Below are 19,219 nucleotides of genomic sequence, written 5' to 3'. Positions count from 1 at the left end.
AATAAAAGTTATACTAGTTAGAATTTTTTTTTTTTTGCTAAATTGTGTGATGCAAAGTATTGAAGGAATTCAGAGGAAGGGAGATAAATGAAAGATAAAACTGACAAAGGAGTAAATAAGAGGCATAATATGGCCAAGGAAGGGGAAAACGAGGCAGTGAGAAAAACATATGTGAAACCACAGAGACAAAATAAGTGTGGGATGTTTCCTTGTCTGAGGGCAGCAGAGACCAGTCTGGAGTGTGGGCATGCTGGGGAGAGGGGAGAAATGAGGTTGAGCAAGTTTAATGGCAGAAAACGATGAAAGATCTCTTAAAATCCTTCAAGTCATTTCTAAAAATACAGTTCTATTCTATGATTTGGAGTAGCACGTACACCACTCAATCCCTGGTTATTTAAGCAAAGGTAACACTTAGCACCAGCAAACTAGTCATATCCTAACATGTTTTTTTTTAACTTCCTCTGTTCAATCATTAACCTGACCTTTTGCCCCAAGGAGGTGACTCTTTCACGGGCACCACCTCTGCCTGAGCAGGGAACAGATGCAGAAAGCAATTGTCCCATTTGGGCAGTTGGTCATCAGTCATCAGTTTGCCTCTAGCAGAATATCTAAATATAGTGCAAGGAAACAGCTTTCCCAAGCCTTCCAGATCTTGAACACCAGGACCATAGGAATCCAGGACAGAGGAGGGGAAAAGGATTCTATCCCTATGGAATCTCCCAGATGCTAAGGGAAAGATTGGGAAGTCTGTTCATATTTGAATGCATGTGCCTCAAACCCCAATTTTCTTTGACTAAAGAGCAATTGGGTTTTATACATCAGTTGTCCAACTGCTGCTAATACTTCCGGTATATGTCACTATCATACCTGTAAGTAGACTTATGTATACTTGGTGTGTTTACATGTGCTAAAGTCCCTGTGTTTGGTAAAGACACAGCAATGAACAAACAGACAGGAGTTCTGCCCCCATGGAGCTCATATTCTATCAGAGGAATAAGACATTTAGCAACAAACTAGTTACTTCTAAATCTGATAAGTTTTTAAAGAAATTCAGAGTATGAATACTGAGGTTTACCAAAATGAAGAGAATGCTCTGGTCACAACAACCCAAGAATCCTAGTCCATATTAGAGTTTATAAATATAAATAAACCAGTGTTCTGATTTGATGTCTCAACCTCATAAACGTGTTTTTGAAAGAGGGAACCGCCCACCATGCAGATGACATTGGAGGTAACGGGGGGCTTGGGAAGTGACCCCACCTCCCCCGTGGACCAACCTTTTCATTGCCACAGATTCATGAGCCCTTTCCCTAAATGGCTACACTTATTAAGGAGAAAACAGAGATAATGTGCTTTCGAAAAACTGCCTCCAACAAGGGTTAAACACAGAAGTGTTTCTGGTCTAATCAGTTAATTTTAAAATTTAATTAATCAAAATCTACTTTTCTTCCAACATTTTGGTTGACTTTGGCTGAATCACTTCAAGGTATCCGTCCTCTGGAGAATGTCGGTGGTGACTGAATAATTCCAAGATTAAGAAAAGATGAACTTTTTTCCTTTCTATTAAAATTTAATAATCTTTTTGTAAAGCCATAGTGATTGTGTAAAGAAGCTGGAGGGTTCTTTGCCTATGAAATTAATACTCTGCTGACATCCGGGTATTTGCAAAAATGACCAGGAAGGATTCATCTTTCAGGCTCCAGTTTTGCACGTTGCCTGTGAACATCATCGCTGAAGACATTGAAGGGTTGCCTCTTCATCTAGAGCAGAGTGCTCTCTCTTTCCAGAGACAGTACAGCCATTTGAGGAAGGGTTTCACTTGTCGCTAAAGTGTAATTTTAGCTAATTTAACCTAAAGGTTAGTGGAAAGAGTTACGATTATAAAACACATAGGTTTTTAAATGTTTAGAGACAATTTATAGATAGAGAACAATGCAAATCCTCAAAGTAAATATTAAACTTGGCTGCTGCCCTGAAACATACCTCTTTGACGTGGATCACATTAACCGTAATTTGGACCCAAAATTAACTTTCGAATTGGTCTGCGTGACCTTTGACCTCCCTCCTCTTCAGGCCATGCCCTCATCCACACCAGACTTGGCTTCCTTATGCACGAACGAGGGGAACATGTCCTTTCCCACTACTATGTTAGTTTCCTGTGGCTGCAGTAACAAATTGCCACACATTTAGTGGATTAAAAGAAAAGACGTTTATTCTCTTACAGCTCTAAAGGCCAGAAGTCAGAAATCAAGGTGTCAACAGACCCTCACTTCTTCTAGGGGTCCAGGAGGGGTCCTGTTCCTTGCGTCTTCCAGCTCATGGTGGCTGCTGGCTTTCGCTGGCTTGAGGCTGCATCCCGCCAATGCCTGCCCCCGTCTTCACCCTGTCTTTTCCTCTTCCACGTCTCCTCCTCAATGTATGTTTCTCCTCCAGGCCTCTTCATAAGAATGCTTGTCATGCCATGTAGGGATAGTCCAGGATTTTCTCCTTAAGATCCTTTACCTTAATCGCACCTGCAAAAACCTTTGTTCCAAATTAAGTAACATTCAGAGGTCCCAGAGATTTATGTGGATATCTTCTGGGGGAATATTTTTCCATTATCACACCCACCACCAGGAGTTGATACTGCACCATGTACGTTAAGTCTATATTTCCTACAAGAATGCAATCTTCTAGATGATAGGGAATAATACATTTTTGAGTTCTTTATGGTGCCTTGAACTGTACTGAGCACATAACGGGGGGTTAATTCTTGTTAAATTGTAGTAAATACATAAAATTACATTAGATAACGTATGGGAAAAAATTGACTTCGGGAGGAAAAAAAAAGTTGCACACGACCACGTGACCAAGAACAAGATGCCAGAATTGACCATCTAGCCCACTGCATCATCACCCACCCATTCTAGAAATGATGTACAGGGATGTTAAAACACACTCACAAAGCCAAACTGTCATTCTGGTCACGTTTCCTCTCCCAGTTCCCCAGCCACTGCCCCTCATTCTGGAGATGAACGTTTCTTCCCACTGAAATGTACCTTCTGCCCTGGGCTTCTCACTACTCTGTACCCCACCACCAGAACTTACCTAACCTGACTCTTAACTTTTTAGATCTCAATTAGCTCGTGTAATAAGCTAGTCTTTCAGAACATGTCATTGATCCCACTGATCAACCTCTTTAATAAGAGCTTCCAAGTAACATATGCCTTTTAACTGTGGCCAACTTGAAATAATGGTGCTCTAATGTTGAATTGAGGGCTCAGAGGCTCAATGGTGGTGGACTGTCTTAATGGGTTTCCTAAAATCACATGTCTAATAAATGGCAGAACTAGGGGCATGGCTCTATTGATGCCAAATCCCATCTTTTTTCCATTTTACTACAACTAATTCTAACCCATCAGCAGCTCAGAGGGTGCTATTAATCTTGTCCCAATATCTGACCATATTTGCCCCTATACTAGGGGATGACCCTTCTCCTAATTTGGGGGGCACTTAGTTTTTTCTGATTCAAATCCATTTTCTTATTCCTTTAGTGGATTTTTAAATGTGAACTGGACACATCCCCTTTTCTTTCCTTTGGCTTCTCGAGGATAGAGAAAAAGGAATGGGTTTGGCCTTCTGCATTAGTGGTGAGGACCATTATCACACATCCTCTTTTTTTTTTTTTTTTTTTTGCGCAGTATGCGGGCCTCTCACTGCTGTGGCCTCTCCCGTTGCGGAGCACAGGCTCCAGACGCACAGGCTCAGCGGCCATGGCTCACGGGCCCAGCCGCTCCACGGCATGTGAGATCTTCCCGGACCGGGGCACGAACCCGTGTCCCCTGCATCGGCAGGCGGACTCTCAACCACTACGCCACCAGGGAAGCCCTATCACACATCCTCTTAATCTTAGAACTTGGGAGCACAAAAGGGAAACTTTAAAATTCATTTTATGACATTTTCCCCCTTCCAGTCATATAACTTTAAAAAGCCCCAACCAATTTATTTATTTTTTAAAAAAAGGAATAGAAAATTTCCTTCTGGACTTACTTTCCATGTGCTGAGTTTGAGCCTGGTGTACATTTCTTACTGCTGGAAATAGGGGGTTATAATGAAAATGCTGACACAACCTCACCCATAGAGGTGCTAGCAGGCATGGCTATCATAAATAATGTGGGAAATATTTTACACTTCAAGGCAATTACATGTTCAGCCATCTTTAGGGTAGCTGGCCCATGAAGGGTAAGGATTAGGTTTCTCTGACAAGCGTAAAAGACCCATGACTCATGAATGCCGGGAGGTACAAATGAATTACAAGAGCTGAGTGAAAGCCACATAATCACCTATCGTAGGTAAAAAATATTCTGTTTATTTGCAGGGGAGAAGGATGGCAACATCCAGCCAGGGCACTTCTGCCAGTTTAGGCTTTGACCCACAGGGCTGGAGGTGCTGAAAACTGGGCAATGCTATGGACTCAGCAAGCACTGCCACGTACACAAAGCAACTGATTTTTATTCTCGCTCTTTCCCTCATATAAATACGTTTTCAGTGGACAGTGAAGTGATGACTTATGTCTCCAGATGGGTGAGGGTGTCTGTGTGCCTGCAGATAGTAACGTGGCCCTGGGGGCACTGGAGATGGTGACAGAGCAGTCACTAACTCAGCTCTGCTCAGGCCGTTTGCTCACTAGCATGCCCTGTCTTGTCATTTGATTGCTACGTTCATTCCTTCCTCTGTAGCTGAGAATAACAGCAGTGGCTGTTCAGGTGCCTCTTCCCAGGGGCTATTCACCTGTAGGTTTGGGAAGTTGGCTTTGGCTTCTCTTCCTCGTTAAGAGCCTTAAACAAATCTGGTGGTAAAGAATTAGGACCTATCCGTTACAGATTCCCCTGTGTCTGGGTTAGGTACTCCATAACCGTCTCTAATCCCCCAACATATCACTTAGCACACTGTTTCCATTGCTTGTCAACTGAATGCATCTTCCCTTTAGACTGTAAGCTTCATAAAGACAGAAACTGTCTTATTTGGGGTTGTACTCCCCAAGCCTAGCCTAGTGCCTGGCATTATGGATTAATTAAATAAAGGAGTGAGTGGCCTCATGGGTTGAGCCATCTCATATGTCCAGTTTTTTTCTCAAACAATTATTGCGCCTGATCCGATGCAGGCATTGTGTCCTTGTGGTGTCGGTAAATCCTACTCCTTGCCCTAGAGGGGCTCTCATTTTAGTCGTGAGCTTAACTGAGTGAATAATCACAAGAGAGTCTGACAAAGACTGTATAAGAATGGTACGGACCAGATAGAACGTTGGCAAGAAGGACGAATGACTGGTTTGGCAAATATTACTTATTAACTGAAGTAACTTATAATATTTGGCCTTATATCATTAGTTCTCGGTTAATTTATGTGTTCTTTCACCCCAAATAATCATTAGGTATATCTTCTACATCTTCATAACTTCTTCAATACCTAGAAAAGCGCTTGTTACAACTAGATAATTACTGAATAAGATATTGTGATGGGAGTAGACAGACTGGGAACATGATAATCACTTAGGACTGAATGCCAGTTTTGCTACATACTGGCTTGTGATCTTGAGTTAATTGTTAAACCTTTGTTAAACTTTTCTGAAGCATTAGTTTCCTAGTCTATAAAATGATACCTGTCCCACAGTTTTGAGAATTAGATAAATAGTAATTAAACTCTTGCTTTGTTGTTCAGTAAATGTTGTATTTAGTACTATGTTACTATGGGTTCAATAAATGTTTTTCTTTTTGGACCTAAGTAAATATTTGCCGGGTTGTTGATGGCCATGAGATAAATGACATGTTGAACTAAACATAGAGATGGTTGGAAATTGTGAATGTGGTGATTTCCTTGAACTAGACTGGTGTTGTAGCGCATTTAACAGTTTGGCAGTCTGTAGTTTAGGGTGCATTACGTAATGGAAGAGAATTTGTTTAGATTCACTATTGGTAGGTTTATTTGAGTAACTGTGTTCATATCACTGTCTCAACCTGTTCACCTGCATCAGTTCATCAAACGTTTCCATTCAACTTATAATTTGAAAATCCACTAAAAGTGTTAGAAGCATAGCGGTAGTGGGAAGCAATCACCATCATTCATTACTTTATTTCCCGCATTTTTTTCCTTCACATGTGGGAAAGTATAGATAATGTCAAGGTAAAGAAGAGAGAGGTTTTATTTCATTGATCAAATTCTTTAGAGTTTCCGGTAGGATTTCAGCTGCAGTTTCCACTGCAGCTTCCATTCCTGATGGAAGAACAAACAAGAAATGGGCATTCCACGTGTGTGTGTGTGTGTGTGTGTGTGTGTGTGTGTGTGTGTGTGTGTGTGTGTTTGTGTGTGACTGACAGTAGTCATATATATAGGGAAAATAAGGTCTAATGACCTTAAGAACAAATGTTTTATTCTGTTTATCACCTTGGGTCACACGGTTTCTGAGACTTTTTACTCTGGACCATGTAGGCTAAAGCCAGAGTGTCTGATCCCTCACGAGATCCGTTTCATGTTCAAGCTTGTTCACTCTGAGAAAGAATAAGAGAGAGCCTTGGGACCACAAATTTATATTTATCATATTTAAAATGTTAACATGGAAGAGTGTCCTTGTTATACTATAATTTGATTAAATAATTGCCAAGTAGTTGCTTTGACATGCAGATTTCCAAAAGGTACTACTTTTGGTAACACAGTAAATTATCTGTAAATTTTCTGAATTAAATTATGTTAAACCCATCCTCTGCTGTCTGAGCTATGAGTAGATACATTTATAAATACTGTATTTAATTTTTGCTTAATAAAAATGTGAAAGTGAGCCACAGTATCTCAGAGAGGGTCTCCTTAAATATTTGCAAGGCTGTATTAAGTAACATATTGAAGTACATGTATTACTGTGTATGTATACATTTTTCATCCCCAGACAAAGCCATGATTATTCAGGAGGTTTAAAATAACATGCACTAATTTATTATCACTGGTTATAAAGACTTTAGAAGGGTGCAGTGAACATTATGTTAGCATTGATGTGTCAATCTTTTAGTTGAAGAATGGAACGTCTGAATCCCAGAACAGCCTTAATTAACAGAAAATAATTAGCATCATTTCCCCAGCAGAGAATATGAGGGTTTTTTTTAACAGAATCCATTGATTGATAATTAAGGAGGAGTTAGTTGTAATAAAACTCCCAGTATTGCAATTTCTAATTGGCCTTTCAGGACATTTTACAGTTACAGTTACTTTGTTCCAGGCATTTTTTGTCTTTTGAAGAGTTTTAATAAGAATCTTTCCTCTCCAAAGCCAAGGCTCTGCAGGTGACGAAGGAAAGGGACGCAGTGGCATACAGGCGTGCATTAGTGTCAGGTGGGCAGAGCTGGGGCTGGAGAGCTGTTCATTTCCTTTCAAGCTTTTGTGGACACCATGCTTTCCCCCTTCAGGGCTAAACTTGTTCATGGGACAAGTAGGGTTTGCCTGTGGGTGTCTCTCTGCAGGAAACATTCTGAAGTCTGGAACCATCTCCTCCCTGCAAATGATGCACAAATCTCTGATCATCTCTTTAAGCACTTAAAGCTTTTCCTGAAAACATAGGCTTGGTAAAGCCCCACCACCTCCAATGACTCTTTTTTGTTAATTTCCTAACTTTCTCTGTGTCTGCTCTTTTGTATGCAGGACACAAAGAGGAACAAATTTGATGTGAATATTGTAGAAAAATTGAAAAATATAGCAGAATAAAGAATAAAATAAAAGTACATTCTACTGAATATACTTTTAGATAACTACTACAATTTTGGAGTATTTCCTTCTGCTCATTTCTTTTCTATGCATTTTTCTACATAATTGAGTTCATCTGTTTTTTAATGGAACATGCATTTCTAAAAATTTAGTTTTTTAAATCCCTAAAACCTCTGAAGCTGTGCTAATTTTTTTTTTTTTAACTGAACTGAAATAACTATTTGCTGCTCTGATTTGTTATTTGATGAGTCATTTGGTTGGGAGTAAGAATACTGCTTTCCTTTTATACAATATTTTTATATATGTTTGTCTTCAATTGCAATGTGAGGATGAAATTAGCCCTCACTTTCAAAGTATAGAGTGTAACTCAGAAAAATAAATTAAGCAAATTAGATAAAGTGTAGAAATTCATAACAAAAATTAGTAGATGTTTGTTACTTGTTTGAACAAAAAAACGCAAAACAAAAAAACTTGTTTTGTGTTTTGGTGTAACACAAAAAAAGAACAAGCCATGGATCATTTTATTGACTTGTGAAAAGAAATAATCCTCCCATAGGAAGCAGCTCAAAAGAAAGAAAAAAAAGACTTTTGATAGTCTTTTTTAATTTTTATTTTTTTTTTTTATTTTTTTTATTTATTTATTTTTTTTGCAGTACGCGGGCCTCTCACTGTTGTGGCCCCTCCCGTCGCGGAGCACAGGCTCCGGACGCGCAGGCTCAGAGGCCACGGCTCACGGACCCAGCCTCTCCGCGGCACGTGGGATCCTCCCGGACCGGGGCGCGAACCCGCGTCCCCTGCATCGGCAGGCGGACTCCCAACCACTGCGCCACCAGAGAAGCCCTTGATAGTCTTTTTGAAGATATATCCATTCATAGTTTACAACAAATGTTCAATTTAAAGAAAACAATAAAAGAATAGGAATTTTAAAAATCAGAAGAAAAATGCACTAAACAAACAAATGTAATAATATATTCACTTAACATATTTGGTTACATTTGCATTACATTCTATATATATTAACAAACTTACAGAAAATGTTAAGTGGGGCTTCCCTGGTGGCGCAGTGGTTGATAGTCCGCCTGCCGATGCAGGGGACACGCGTTCGTGCCCCGGTCCGGGAAGATCCCACATGCCGCAGAGCGGCTGTGCCCGTGAGCCATGGCCGCTGAGCCTGCGCGTCCGGAGCCTGTGCTCCGCAACGGGAGAGGCCACAACAGTGAGAGGCCCGCGTACCGCAAAAATAAAGAAAATGTTAAGTGAAAATTAGAAGATTTTTATATAATGGAATAGATGAGTACAATAGATGCTCAATATTTTTATTTTGATTAGTTCTGAAAAGAAAATACAGTTCAACAGAATATTGATTAGAATAAATTTGAGGCACCAAATATCACTAAAACTTTTAAATGTCCACTGAATTAAAGATTCATGCCTATTACTTGGGTCACATCCACTTACTTCTCTCAATCCCTTCATGAGAGTACTGAGGTCTTTTTTCTTCTACATATGAACAAATAGTCGATTACATCTTCCGAAGTACACACAATGGAACAGGGAGACATAGTTTGCTTTGGGGAAACATTTCTTGGAGGGGGCATTAGTAGTTGCCCTTTCGGGGCTATAGAGATATCTCAGTAATCTCCCTTTTCAGTATTAGCTTTGAGTTACACAACTTCCTGTTGAATCCACAGGATGAATTAATCACAAAAGTATCCCTATGTAATTGAATGAATTTACTGACCATCATTAAATGTGAACCAATTGTATTTTAGCAAGGACCTCTACCCCCAAATACCAGACCATTGTAGAGTCACTTCTACTGACATATTATTGGGGTCTCAGCTAACTTGCTCTCTTCATTATCTAGAGTTAAGAACATTAAAGCTTGAGTGATGGCTTTGCCATTTAGATTTGGAGGAAGCAAATAATTTTAAATTAAGAAAAATAATTATACAGTTTCTTTATTTTAACATTAGTATATATTAATATCTCATTTAAGGTATTCTTTAAAAATTACTCGTACAATGTGTGAGTATACACACACAGACACACACGCACATGCATATGCACAATACATTACAGAACACTATTCAAACAACGTTCTGTGTTGTAAGTACAAGCCAACCCAATGAGACTGGCCAATTTAGAACATACGACTCACATATTAAGATTGACAAATTAGTATATCGTAACCTCTTTCAAGCCAGTGAATGCTAGATCCTACTATCTTGAGTTCTGAATGATCTGAAACCATGTTTTTATTCTCCTGTGGCTTCTTCTCTTTTTACCAGTTGTTTCAATTATGTCAGATATTTCGGACCCATAAGAGCTGACAAGATTTTGCATGTGATGATTCTTGACCTGCTGTACATTTTTAGGGTTAGTTTCCGCAGTATTAGAAAACCCCAAATCACAGTGATTTACACAAGACAGAATCTCATCTTTTTCTCCTGTGAAATTCTGGAGGTGTGCCATCCGGGGCTGATACCGTGCTCTGTTTCACAGTATCTTCAGGGACCTGGACCCTGTTCATATCACCATCCTGTCATCCCTACAGTGTGGTTTTCATCCTCCTGGACCAAGATGCCGGTGTCCCCCTTCTAGGTAGCAGGATAGGTAAAAGAATGAAGAATAAGAGGCAAAATGCAGAGTTGACTTCTGAAAAGAAAGTGTACTCCCTGAAGCTACCAAAGACACCTCTGTTTATTTCCCATTAAACAACCCTTAGTCCCATAGCCTCATGAAGTTGCAAGGGAGAGTGGGAAATACAACTCTTTATTCTAAGAGGCCCAGATAAAAGTCCAATGTGGGGAAAAAGGAGAATGGTAAATGGGGCAACCAAATGTCAAGGAAACAAAGGAAAAGCCTTGTCTTAGATCAAGTTCCTTAAGAAAGAGAGCTCAAGACAGGTGTCTGTGACTCTGTGATTAGCATAGCGAATGCTCTCAGGAGAAAGAGAGAAGAGATGAGATAAGATGATGGGAAGAGATGGAGCCACAGAAGAATGTGGTCTTATGCCAGTCTGATCCTGTAGGGAGTTCTGCAGCAAAAATTGATTAAAGTTCTGTCCCACCTAAGACAAGGCAAGGGGACTTTGGGAATTTTATCACAGTCACTCAATGGTCACGGGCCACTGCTTGTTTTTTCTCTCATTAATAACAAATGGATTAGCTTCCTCACATCTGGTGGTGCTCTAGGGCAGGGGAGGCAGGAAGATTGGGAAGCTGGGGTGCAGGCAGATGGAGATTCTTCTTTGTTCTTTGGAATTATAGTGTCTGAAGTCAGCAATTTGAGGTCACTTACTCCGTTACTTATTTGATTATATAATTTAGGAAAAAATCTATTTAGCATAGCATCTCCACACACCTACCTTAAGCATGAACAAATGGACAATCTGCTATAAGAATTCCCCAAACTGCTTCTGGCAAGAAGATTCTGAAACAGTTAAACAGTTGATGATCCCTTGGGAAAAATAAATATACTTGGGTATACGAATTGCTTGGTAACTTTTCTTCTTTTTTTTTTTTTAGCTTCTCTGCCTTATCTTTGATGCCCACTTAAAAGGAAGAACTCAAACGGGTTATAACTGTTAGAATTTTTCCCCCTCAAAACAAAATGAAAGAATAATCCTCTTGTCCAGAAGGCTGTCAAAAACCAGTATGAACATTTGGTGCAATCAATCTATTACAAACCAATTTTATAGCTATATAATGAGATCTAATTGCTGCTTTATTAGTCTGCCTAATATTAAAAGTGTCAGTAATTGCTTTTCATTTAAGTTGGTTTTCCAATTTAAATTGCATGTCCAATACATTACCATTAACTTATGTTACTTCTTTTATTTAATAGATCTTTTCTTCTCTTTCTAGTCCACACATAGGATTTCCTCTTCCTAACTAGTTGAAATGGGGAAAGGAGAGAAATGAGGATAAATGAGAATTTTATACAGTAAATGCTTATATTTCTGGGATGCTATAATAGATCTTTCATACTGTAAACCCCAGTGGGGTTTGGGTGGTGAGATGTCTATCTGGACCTTGATCCAACTGTAGGCAAAAGAAAAGCTGAGCGGGCTTCCCTGGTGGCGCAGTGGTTGAGAGTCCGCTTGCCGATGCGGGGGACACGGGTTCGTGCCCCGGCCCGGGAAGATCCCACATGCCGTGGAGTGGCTGGGCTTGTAAGCCATGGCCACTGAGCCTGCGCGTCCGGAGCCTGTGCTCCGCAACGGGAGAGGCCACAACAGTGAGAGGCCCGTGTACCGCAAAAAAAAAAAAAAAAAAAGAAAAGCTGAGCAAACAAATTGTTTTATCATGGAGTTTACAGAACGCTATTATTAACTGAAATAACTAGATTAGCCATGTCCAATTTCTTTCAATCATATTAATTAATAGATCAAGGTGATATTTAATGAGGTAACTCAGTGATTGACTATATGCCCCTCCCCCATCTTAATGTCTCCACATTCTTAAATTCTCTGCTCACCTCCTCCGAGAAGCTTTTTCAAATTCTTCACTTAAATCAGCGGTAGGTTTCATATAATCAATGCAGCAAAATTATAGATGGGTATGGATGGATGGATATATTTATTTATGTTTATATGTCTCAAGTACTAGGTTTTAAACTCCCAAGGGTAAGCAGCAATCTTTCCTGTTTTATTCAACATTTTATCCCCCAACTATTCAGTGAATGAATTAATTGGGAATAAAAGAACGGCTATGGATGATTTAAGAAGAACCAGAATGTATGAATAGTTAATTTCCCAGTTACAGCTGCTTAATTGTTATGTATCTTGGAGCAAGTCACTTCAGCTCTCTAGGAATCTGTTTGCTCACTTGTAAAATAAGGCAAGTAAACGAGGTTATTTCCAAGGCCTGATATAATTTTAACATCTGCCTGAGATGCTGACCGCAAGTATATGGTCAGACTCATGTACCTGTGAAAAATAGGTCAGATTCAAGACTAAATTTTACAGTCAATATTGATGTACCATTTACTGTGACTTGAATGTAGTGGACATTGAAAAAATGAGTCTTTGCATGCTATATTCCAGAAGCCTAGCACTGTGCCTGGTAACTTTCGGTACTCAGTAAATTTTCTTGAAGTAATTAATTAAAGCAGGGACTAAATTTATATGTGGAATGAAGATTTTTTACATTGGAAGTCCAGAGTATACTCAAATTGCAGCATAACTGTACCTCAAATAGTGGTGACTGAAACCAGTATGAGTGTTTAGAAGATCAATATTTTTCATTTTTTTCTTATTCTGGTCTTCTAAATGTCTTTATCATTGGGGAAAAAAAAGCCACAGAAAAGAATCAAGGAAAGTTAAAACCTAAAACCAGACATCCAAGATAATTAGATTTATTTTCTCTTAACTCCGTCATCAGCTGGGTGCTTGGAGTCTGTCAATGGGTAGAATGGAGGAAGAAAATGGAGATTTTCAAAAAGTTACTTGGCTTCCTGCAGAATTTTGAAAGCAACCACTTTGGGGCTTTTTCTTCTCTTTTTTCCCTGCCTGGTCTGGTCCTGTAACTCCATCCAACACGCTGTGATGCTAGTAATTTGTTAAATATCGTGCAGATCCCCAGCTCTGAGTGAGGCTTTATGTCTTGCACATGTTGGGTAGTAATTGGGGATTTGTCTTTTCCACGGGGAAATTTATCTGAGTAGTAAGGTTTGTGTCTCTTTTATGAAAGGATTGCTTTTTTTCCCCCCTGGATTGGCTGTTGTGATCTTAGGTTGATTTTTCAAGGGATGACCAGTGCCGGCCCAGTGTGGTGATTATGATTTTGAATGCTGATTATTTATTGCCTTGGGCAATAGATGCCAGATACCCACCTCCTAGAAAGGAGCATTTCAGGGACCACTAAGAAAGTGAAGTGTTGCCTTTTACATGCTCCCAACTGAAATAAATTAGTATTTTCTGTAATATTTATTAGACAAAATTAAATATATATATAATTGTTTGTTTAATGGTTGTCTTTCTTGCTAGAATTTAAGTTCCCTGAAAAGGCTAAGGCTTGTGAAGAATGCCATATGTGTCCAGATACTTGGAGAAAGAAAGAATTCACATCCTCTTCTTGGTTCAAATTTAAGCCTTCTTGCCTTGGCTTTGGGAGATTCTTAAAGAGGGAGGTCCTAACCCACATACCCCCCCAAAAGTAAAGCCAGAGGCAAAGGTTCATGTTAAAACTGATACCAGGGAGGTTTATCTGAAAAATGATACCAGGGAATAGAAGTTAAAGACAGGGAAAGAGTGGACTGGAGGAAGGAAGGAAAGCTAGTATAAGGATGCATCGCTGAATTGACCACTGCTGTGTATATCTCGTGCTCATTGCCCTGGGACCTTGTGAGCAGTAGGATAGAGTGCATGTCACATTTGTCAGTCTAGGATCAAAAGGAAAAAGCATTCATCACCTGCCATGCTCTGTTGGTAGAGAGTTGTCCCAAGTTTAAGTGCCCTGTAGTTGAGAATTGTGTATGTGCAAATGCCAAGTGAGTTCCACCAGGGAGTGTCCCGGAAGCACTGGCACAGGAGTGAGAGTCACATTGTCTGTATTAGAGATAAGCACTGTCAGTGTGCATCTAACAGAGTTTGCACAGAACCCTTGACTCGTCATGAGTGGATGTAAAGGTGAGGCTGAGAGAATGTGAGGTGATACAAAAGATCTGGTTTGATGACAATAGTTACTCTTTTCATGTAGACGAGTGTCATACCCACGTAGAGGCTGGACCACATACAGCCTCGAGACGAGTTCTTTTGTCTGTGTGGTGCACACTGGGTTAGCCTGCTTGTATTCCACAAGAATAACCAGCAAAGTATTAATTCAATCCCATATCCCAGCTTGTTACGATGGTCTTGTCCATCAGCATGGGACTGGAATTCCCTAGTTCCATAACTTCTATGGATCCCTAAGTAGAGAGATGGTGCCCAATGATGTGCTGATTAATACTGAACAAACAGCTCCCCAGGGGGAAACGCAAGCCTTGATTTTCAGTGCTGCCAATTTTCATCGTGTAAAGAATGTCACCATGGCCAGTTTCAAGAAACCAGTGGGAGGTCACTTACTGAAAATTTGGAAGAGACATGCATAGTCTGCTCTTGAGAGTTAATACTAGCCAATGCCAGTGCACCAATGAGGGTGCCAGAGACGCAGCTAGTTAGAGCAGGAGGGTCTATAGCAAAGTGGTTAAGATCATAGGGTTTAATACCTGAACGCAGGTGTGAATTCTTACACTATTACTTGGGCAACTTCAGCAAATTTCCTATCCTCTCCACGCCTCAACTGGGAGTAACGTAAACTCAAAAATGACTTCTGTAAAATGACTCTTATATAGAAAAGGGGCAAAGAAAACTTTGGCTCAATTTATAGGAATATTAATAGTAAAGAATAATGCAACCAAGCTAAAATATAATTTTTCTATGGGTCACCTACCGAGGACCTGGATATTATTTTGTTCTGAGGAAATTTTGGAAGCATGTATAGATGTGTCTGCAATATTTTTATCAAGCAAACAATAGAATAGAGAAAGGAAATAAAAGTTTATTTAATAATGAAACTATTTAGTGGCTACATTTGCATTTAAACAGTAGGAATACTAATTTTAGTGTATATATATATATATATATTTATTTATTTATTAGTACTTTTACAAGAATACAGGTAATACTTTCTTCTGTTAAGAGAAGGAAACTATTTTACTATATAAACTTGAATTGATAAAGTTATATTTTCTTTATAATCCCTTTCTCTATTGAGCCTTTAATTCAGAATAGCCTCACAACACATAATTTGCCCTTAATTAGAGCAAATTGATGAGGTTTTATTATGTGGTATGCCAAAAAAATAGATGGTACATAGAGTCTATAGCCTTCTAACTGGGCAATTTTTTCCCAAATAATGATTCCAAAAATTATTTCAGCTCTAACAGTCTCATTCTCTCTGCCATACGAGCAGGCACCTTATAACTTGTATACCTGGCTACAATTCCTCTCCTCTCCAGGCTGAGAATAAAAGATAAGAATTCAGTGTTTCCTACAGTCTAGCCCTAAACTGACATTTTGGCCCATTTCCCATGATGTGACCTGTCAAGTAATTCTCAAGATCATTACTTTCAGCTTTTGTGATTTTTTTTTTCTGTTTTAACATGATACTTTAAAAATAGGCTAGAGGAAATGTACAGATTAACCAGAGAGAAAGAAAAATAAAGACTAAAGAAATAATAAAGAGCATGACATTTTTTTATCCTCTAAATTTACTAGCTGAAGAGTTGTGAAGTATCTAGGGGGATCTAATATCTATAGGAACCAATTTCTTTTGATTGATCTTTTTTAAGACACAGGGCATGATACTCACTGGGGTACTAGGGTAAGGTTGGTAGGCATGTACAGTACTGGGGTAAGGCCTGGGAGTCCAATTCCTGGGTTCCCTGGCCTCATTTGCTCCAAATGCAGGGCGAGAGTATGAGGAAATGAGTTTGCCATCAATTAAAAAAAAATCCCGTTTTTAATCTGAAAATCAAATGCAAGCTTATTTAGTCCATTTACGTATTCAAAAATGAAGACTTAGCAAAGATCCAAACACACTGTTTAATGGAAAAATTAAAACTGAATGTTGCTTTGAGTCAATCTTCAGCTTGTGGTAGTGCCTTCAGATATTTTGGAAATGATGCGGATTTCAGTATGGTACCATATACAGAAGTGAGCCAATATATCCTTTACTGTAATCAGTAAATAAACCATCTGATATTTCCATTTTACCAGTTTTCTTTCAATTTTTCAAAGAGGTTAGGGTGACCTACTCCTCCCAGCATGCATTCAACATGGACGATTACACATCCTGGAAAAGCGATCCTGAACACGCCTAATTTTGAGGAAGTCTGAGAAGTTTAATGGGTGCACTTAAAAACTTAGAAATTCTTAAATAAAGTGAAAATAAGGTTACAAAGGCACTAATGGCCAGCCATATGCATTTAAAAAATGGTGAAACTAACAGTATTATTTAAATTCATGGGAATGTAGATATTGAAATGGGAGTTTTAGGTTTCTAAGGGGAAAAGAGATGCTTCTATTACTGGGTGTCTGTGGGAGTGGACTGTGTCTGTAGCAGACAGTTGACATTCCCTTAGTCCCAGTTTCTGTTCCAGAGTAAAACCATATTGAGTAAGTTGACCCTCTTACCTTAAAGGTTACTATTGCTTAACACACTGCAGATTTTTAACCTGGGGCCACAGCATGAGCTGGAAGAAGGATTTCCAAACCTGTGTCCAACAGCACAATCAGCTCCATTATGTGACTTGTTTCATGTTACATCCGCACTTTATTGGGTCCTGCTTCTGACACATTTGTTTGAAAGGGATTTGTGTGTTTGCTGGCCGTTTCCCCCCTCCGAGGAGATGTATGTTTCTGGGAAGTAGTTGTTGTTATTGTTGTCGTTTTCTTACTCTCTGAAACATGGATCAATTTGGGGAAGTTTATTTCCTGAGCACCAACATAGTTTTAAATTTGATTGCTGAAGGCCAATGAGTGTTTAGAATATTTAAAAATTCAGAGCCCTGCAGAGTGATTCCTTCTTTAGGAAAGGATGAGTTGCTTTGGGGGAAAGATTGGACTGGTGTAATCGACAAAGAGTTTTGTTCGTAAGTTTATGCAAGCATGTGTAGCATTATATTAAATTATCTATTTATACATCCGTTTCCCCCATCTGGCTATGAGCTCCTTGACAGCCGAATCCATTGATCATGCATCTCTGTATCCTCTGCACTCATCGGGGACATAGTGGGTGCTCAATAAATGTGAGTAGACAGAAGAAATTTAAATCACTTGACCTTCCCTTAGAGCTCTCAGGAGTACGGCAGCACACATCTTCATGGAAGGTTTAATAAACTCCACGCCAATGTGCTATAGCAAGAATATTATCACTAAGCAAGGCTCCCTCTCATAAGCATCAACAAGTGGTTGCCAAACCCTGGAGCGCATAAAGAGATGCAGAAGCTGAAGCCCACAGTGCTAGAAAATCAGGGTGTGTGGCCTCTCAGAGAATGCTACTATTTTCCTGCCAAGAACGTAAGCTAGGAGTGGATTGAGGCATCCCCTTGTCCACATCTAATGTAAAAGATGATCTTGGGTCACTGGGGTGCCTGGAACTTACTTGAGAAGTAACTTCATTTATCTACTCACTGAGTAAACACATATTAGGTACTGGGCATTGTACTGGTGTTGGGCTGTACTTCATAGACCCGCAAGGCCTGTATTTGACCAGCTTCAAGGCCAAAGAAAGAGCTTGGAGTCAGTGACAGTGACATCAATCGTTTAATAGATGGAGGAGCTTACACATCTGAAGCAAGATCCTGGAGTGACACCCTGCCATGTGCATTGGATGGTGGGGCAGGGCACACGGTGGCAGCCTTCGCTCCCAGCGGCAGGGGGAGGTCACCAGTTACAGGGGGAAATGATGACGGGTTGGCTCATCGGTTACCAAGGAAACCAGCAGAGGGACAGACCCCTCACCACCCCTTTGATAAGCGTAATGGGGAGTTCTGATCTAAAGCTAGAACAGTCATTAACTGGGGCCTGGGGCAAGTGTGTGGGAAGGTCAGTCATGTGCATAGGTAGGGCGTAGGTGAAGCAGGCCCTGATAGAGCAGGGGATGTACAGAGAGCAAAAGAACAGCCATCTTGAGTGGCCTGACCATACAGCTAGGTACTGGAGAAGACACAAAGAAAAATAAAGATGTGGCCCTTACCCTCAGGAGGTCACAGTTCAGGGCAAAACAGATGAACTCTTTGGTTGCAATGTTATGCAAATAAACATTAATTAATGTTTTTACCAACACAAGTTGGGCATGACACATGATGCGCCTCAAGTTTGCATCAAGTCATAGAGCATATGGTGTTATTTATGCTCTTTTATTCAGTGCCTAAGATGCACTTGGCACTGTAGGTGTAGAAATGAAGGTGTGGTATTTGCATTCGAGGACTCACAGTGCAGTGATATTGTCAGAGTAAAACACCCAAGTAAAGGTCTACAAAATACTGATGTGGAAAGTAGTTGGAGCAAAGACAGGGTATGAAGAGAAGTGGGCATTAGATTGATGTACTATGGTTCCTAAACAAGGGGAAAGTTTAATTTAGTTCCAGTGATGTTTCATGTGGACAGAGAAAAAGGTCTGATTCTACCAGTCACTGGCTGCATGATTTTAGGTAAGCTCCATCTCTCTGACTTTCACTTAAGCTAGAGGAGCTCTAAGGCAATTTGGAATTTGAATGATCGGCCAGAATACAGGTACACAGCATAAAATAACCCTGGCACCATACAGAACTGAATGAAATAAAATCCTAACGTGAGGCTCAGATCTTAGAGGACATTCAGAATCTCAGAGGACATTCACGACAATAATGAGCCACATTGAACAAACTTTAAATCTGAAAAGACCTGTTAATGCAAGTGCATTACTGCCCACAATTTCCTGATGAGATACTATTCAGGGGAAAA

Source organism: Grampus griseus, assembly GCF_964374135.1.
Source record: "Grampus griseus genome assembly, chromosome: 10".
In the NCBI taxonomy this organism is placed as follows: Eukaryota; Metazoa; Chordata; class Mammalia; order Artiodactyla; family Delphinidae; genus Grampus; species Grampus griseus.
The sequence above is the reverse complement of the archived record's forward strand: the minus strand, read 5'-3'. Positions refer to the sequence as shown.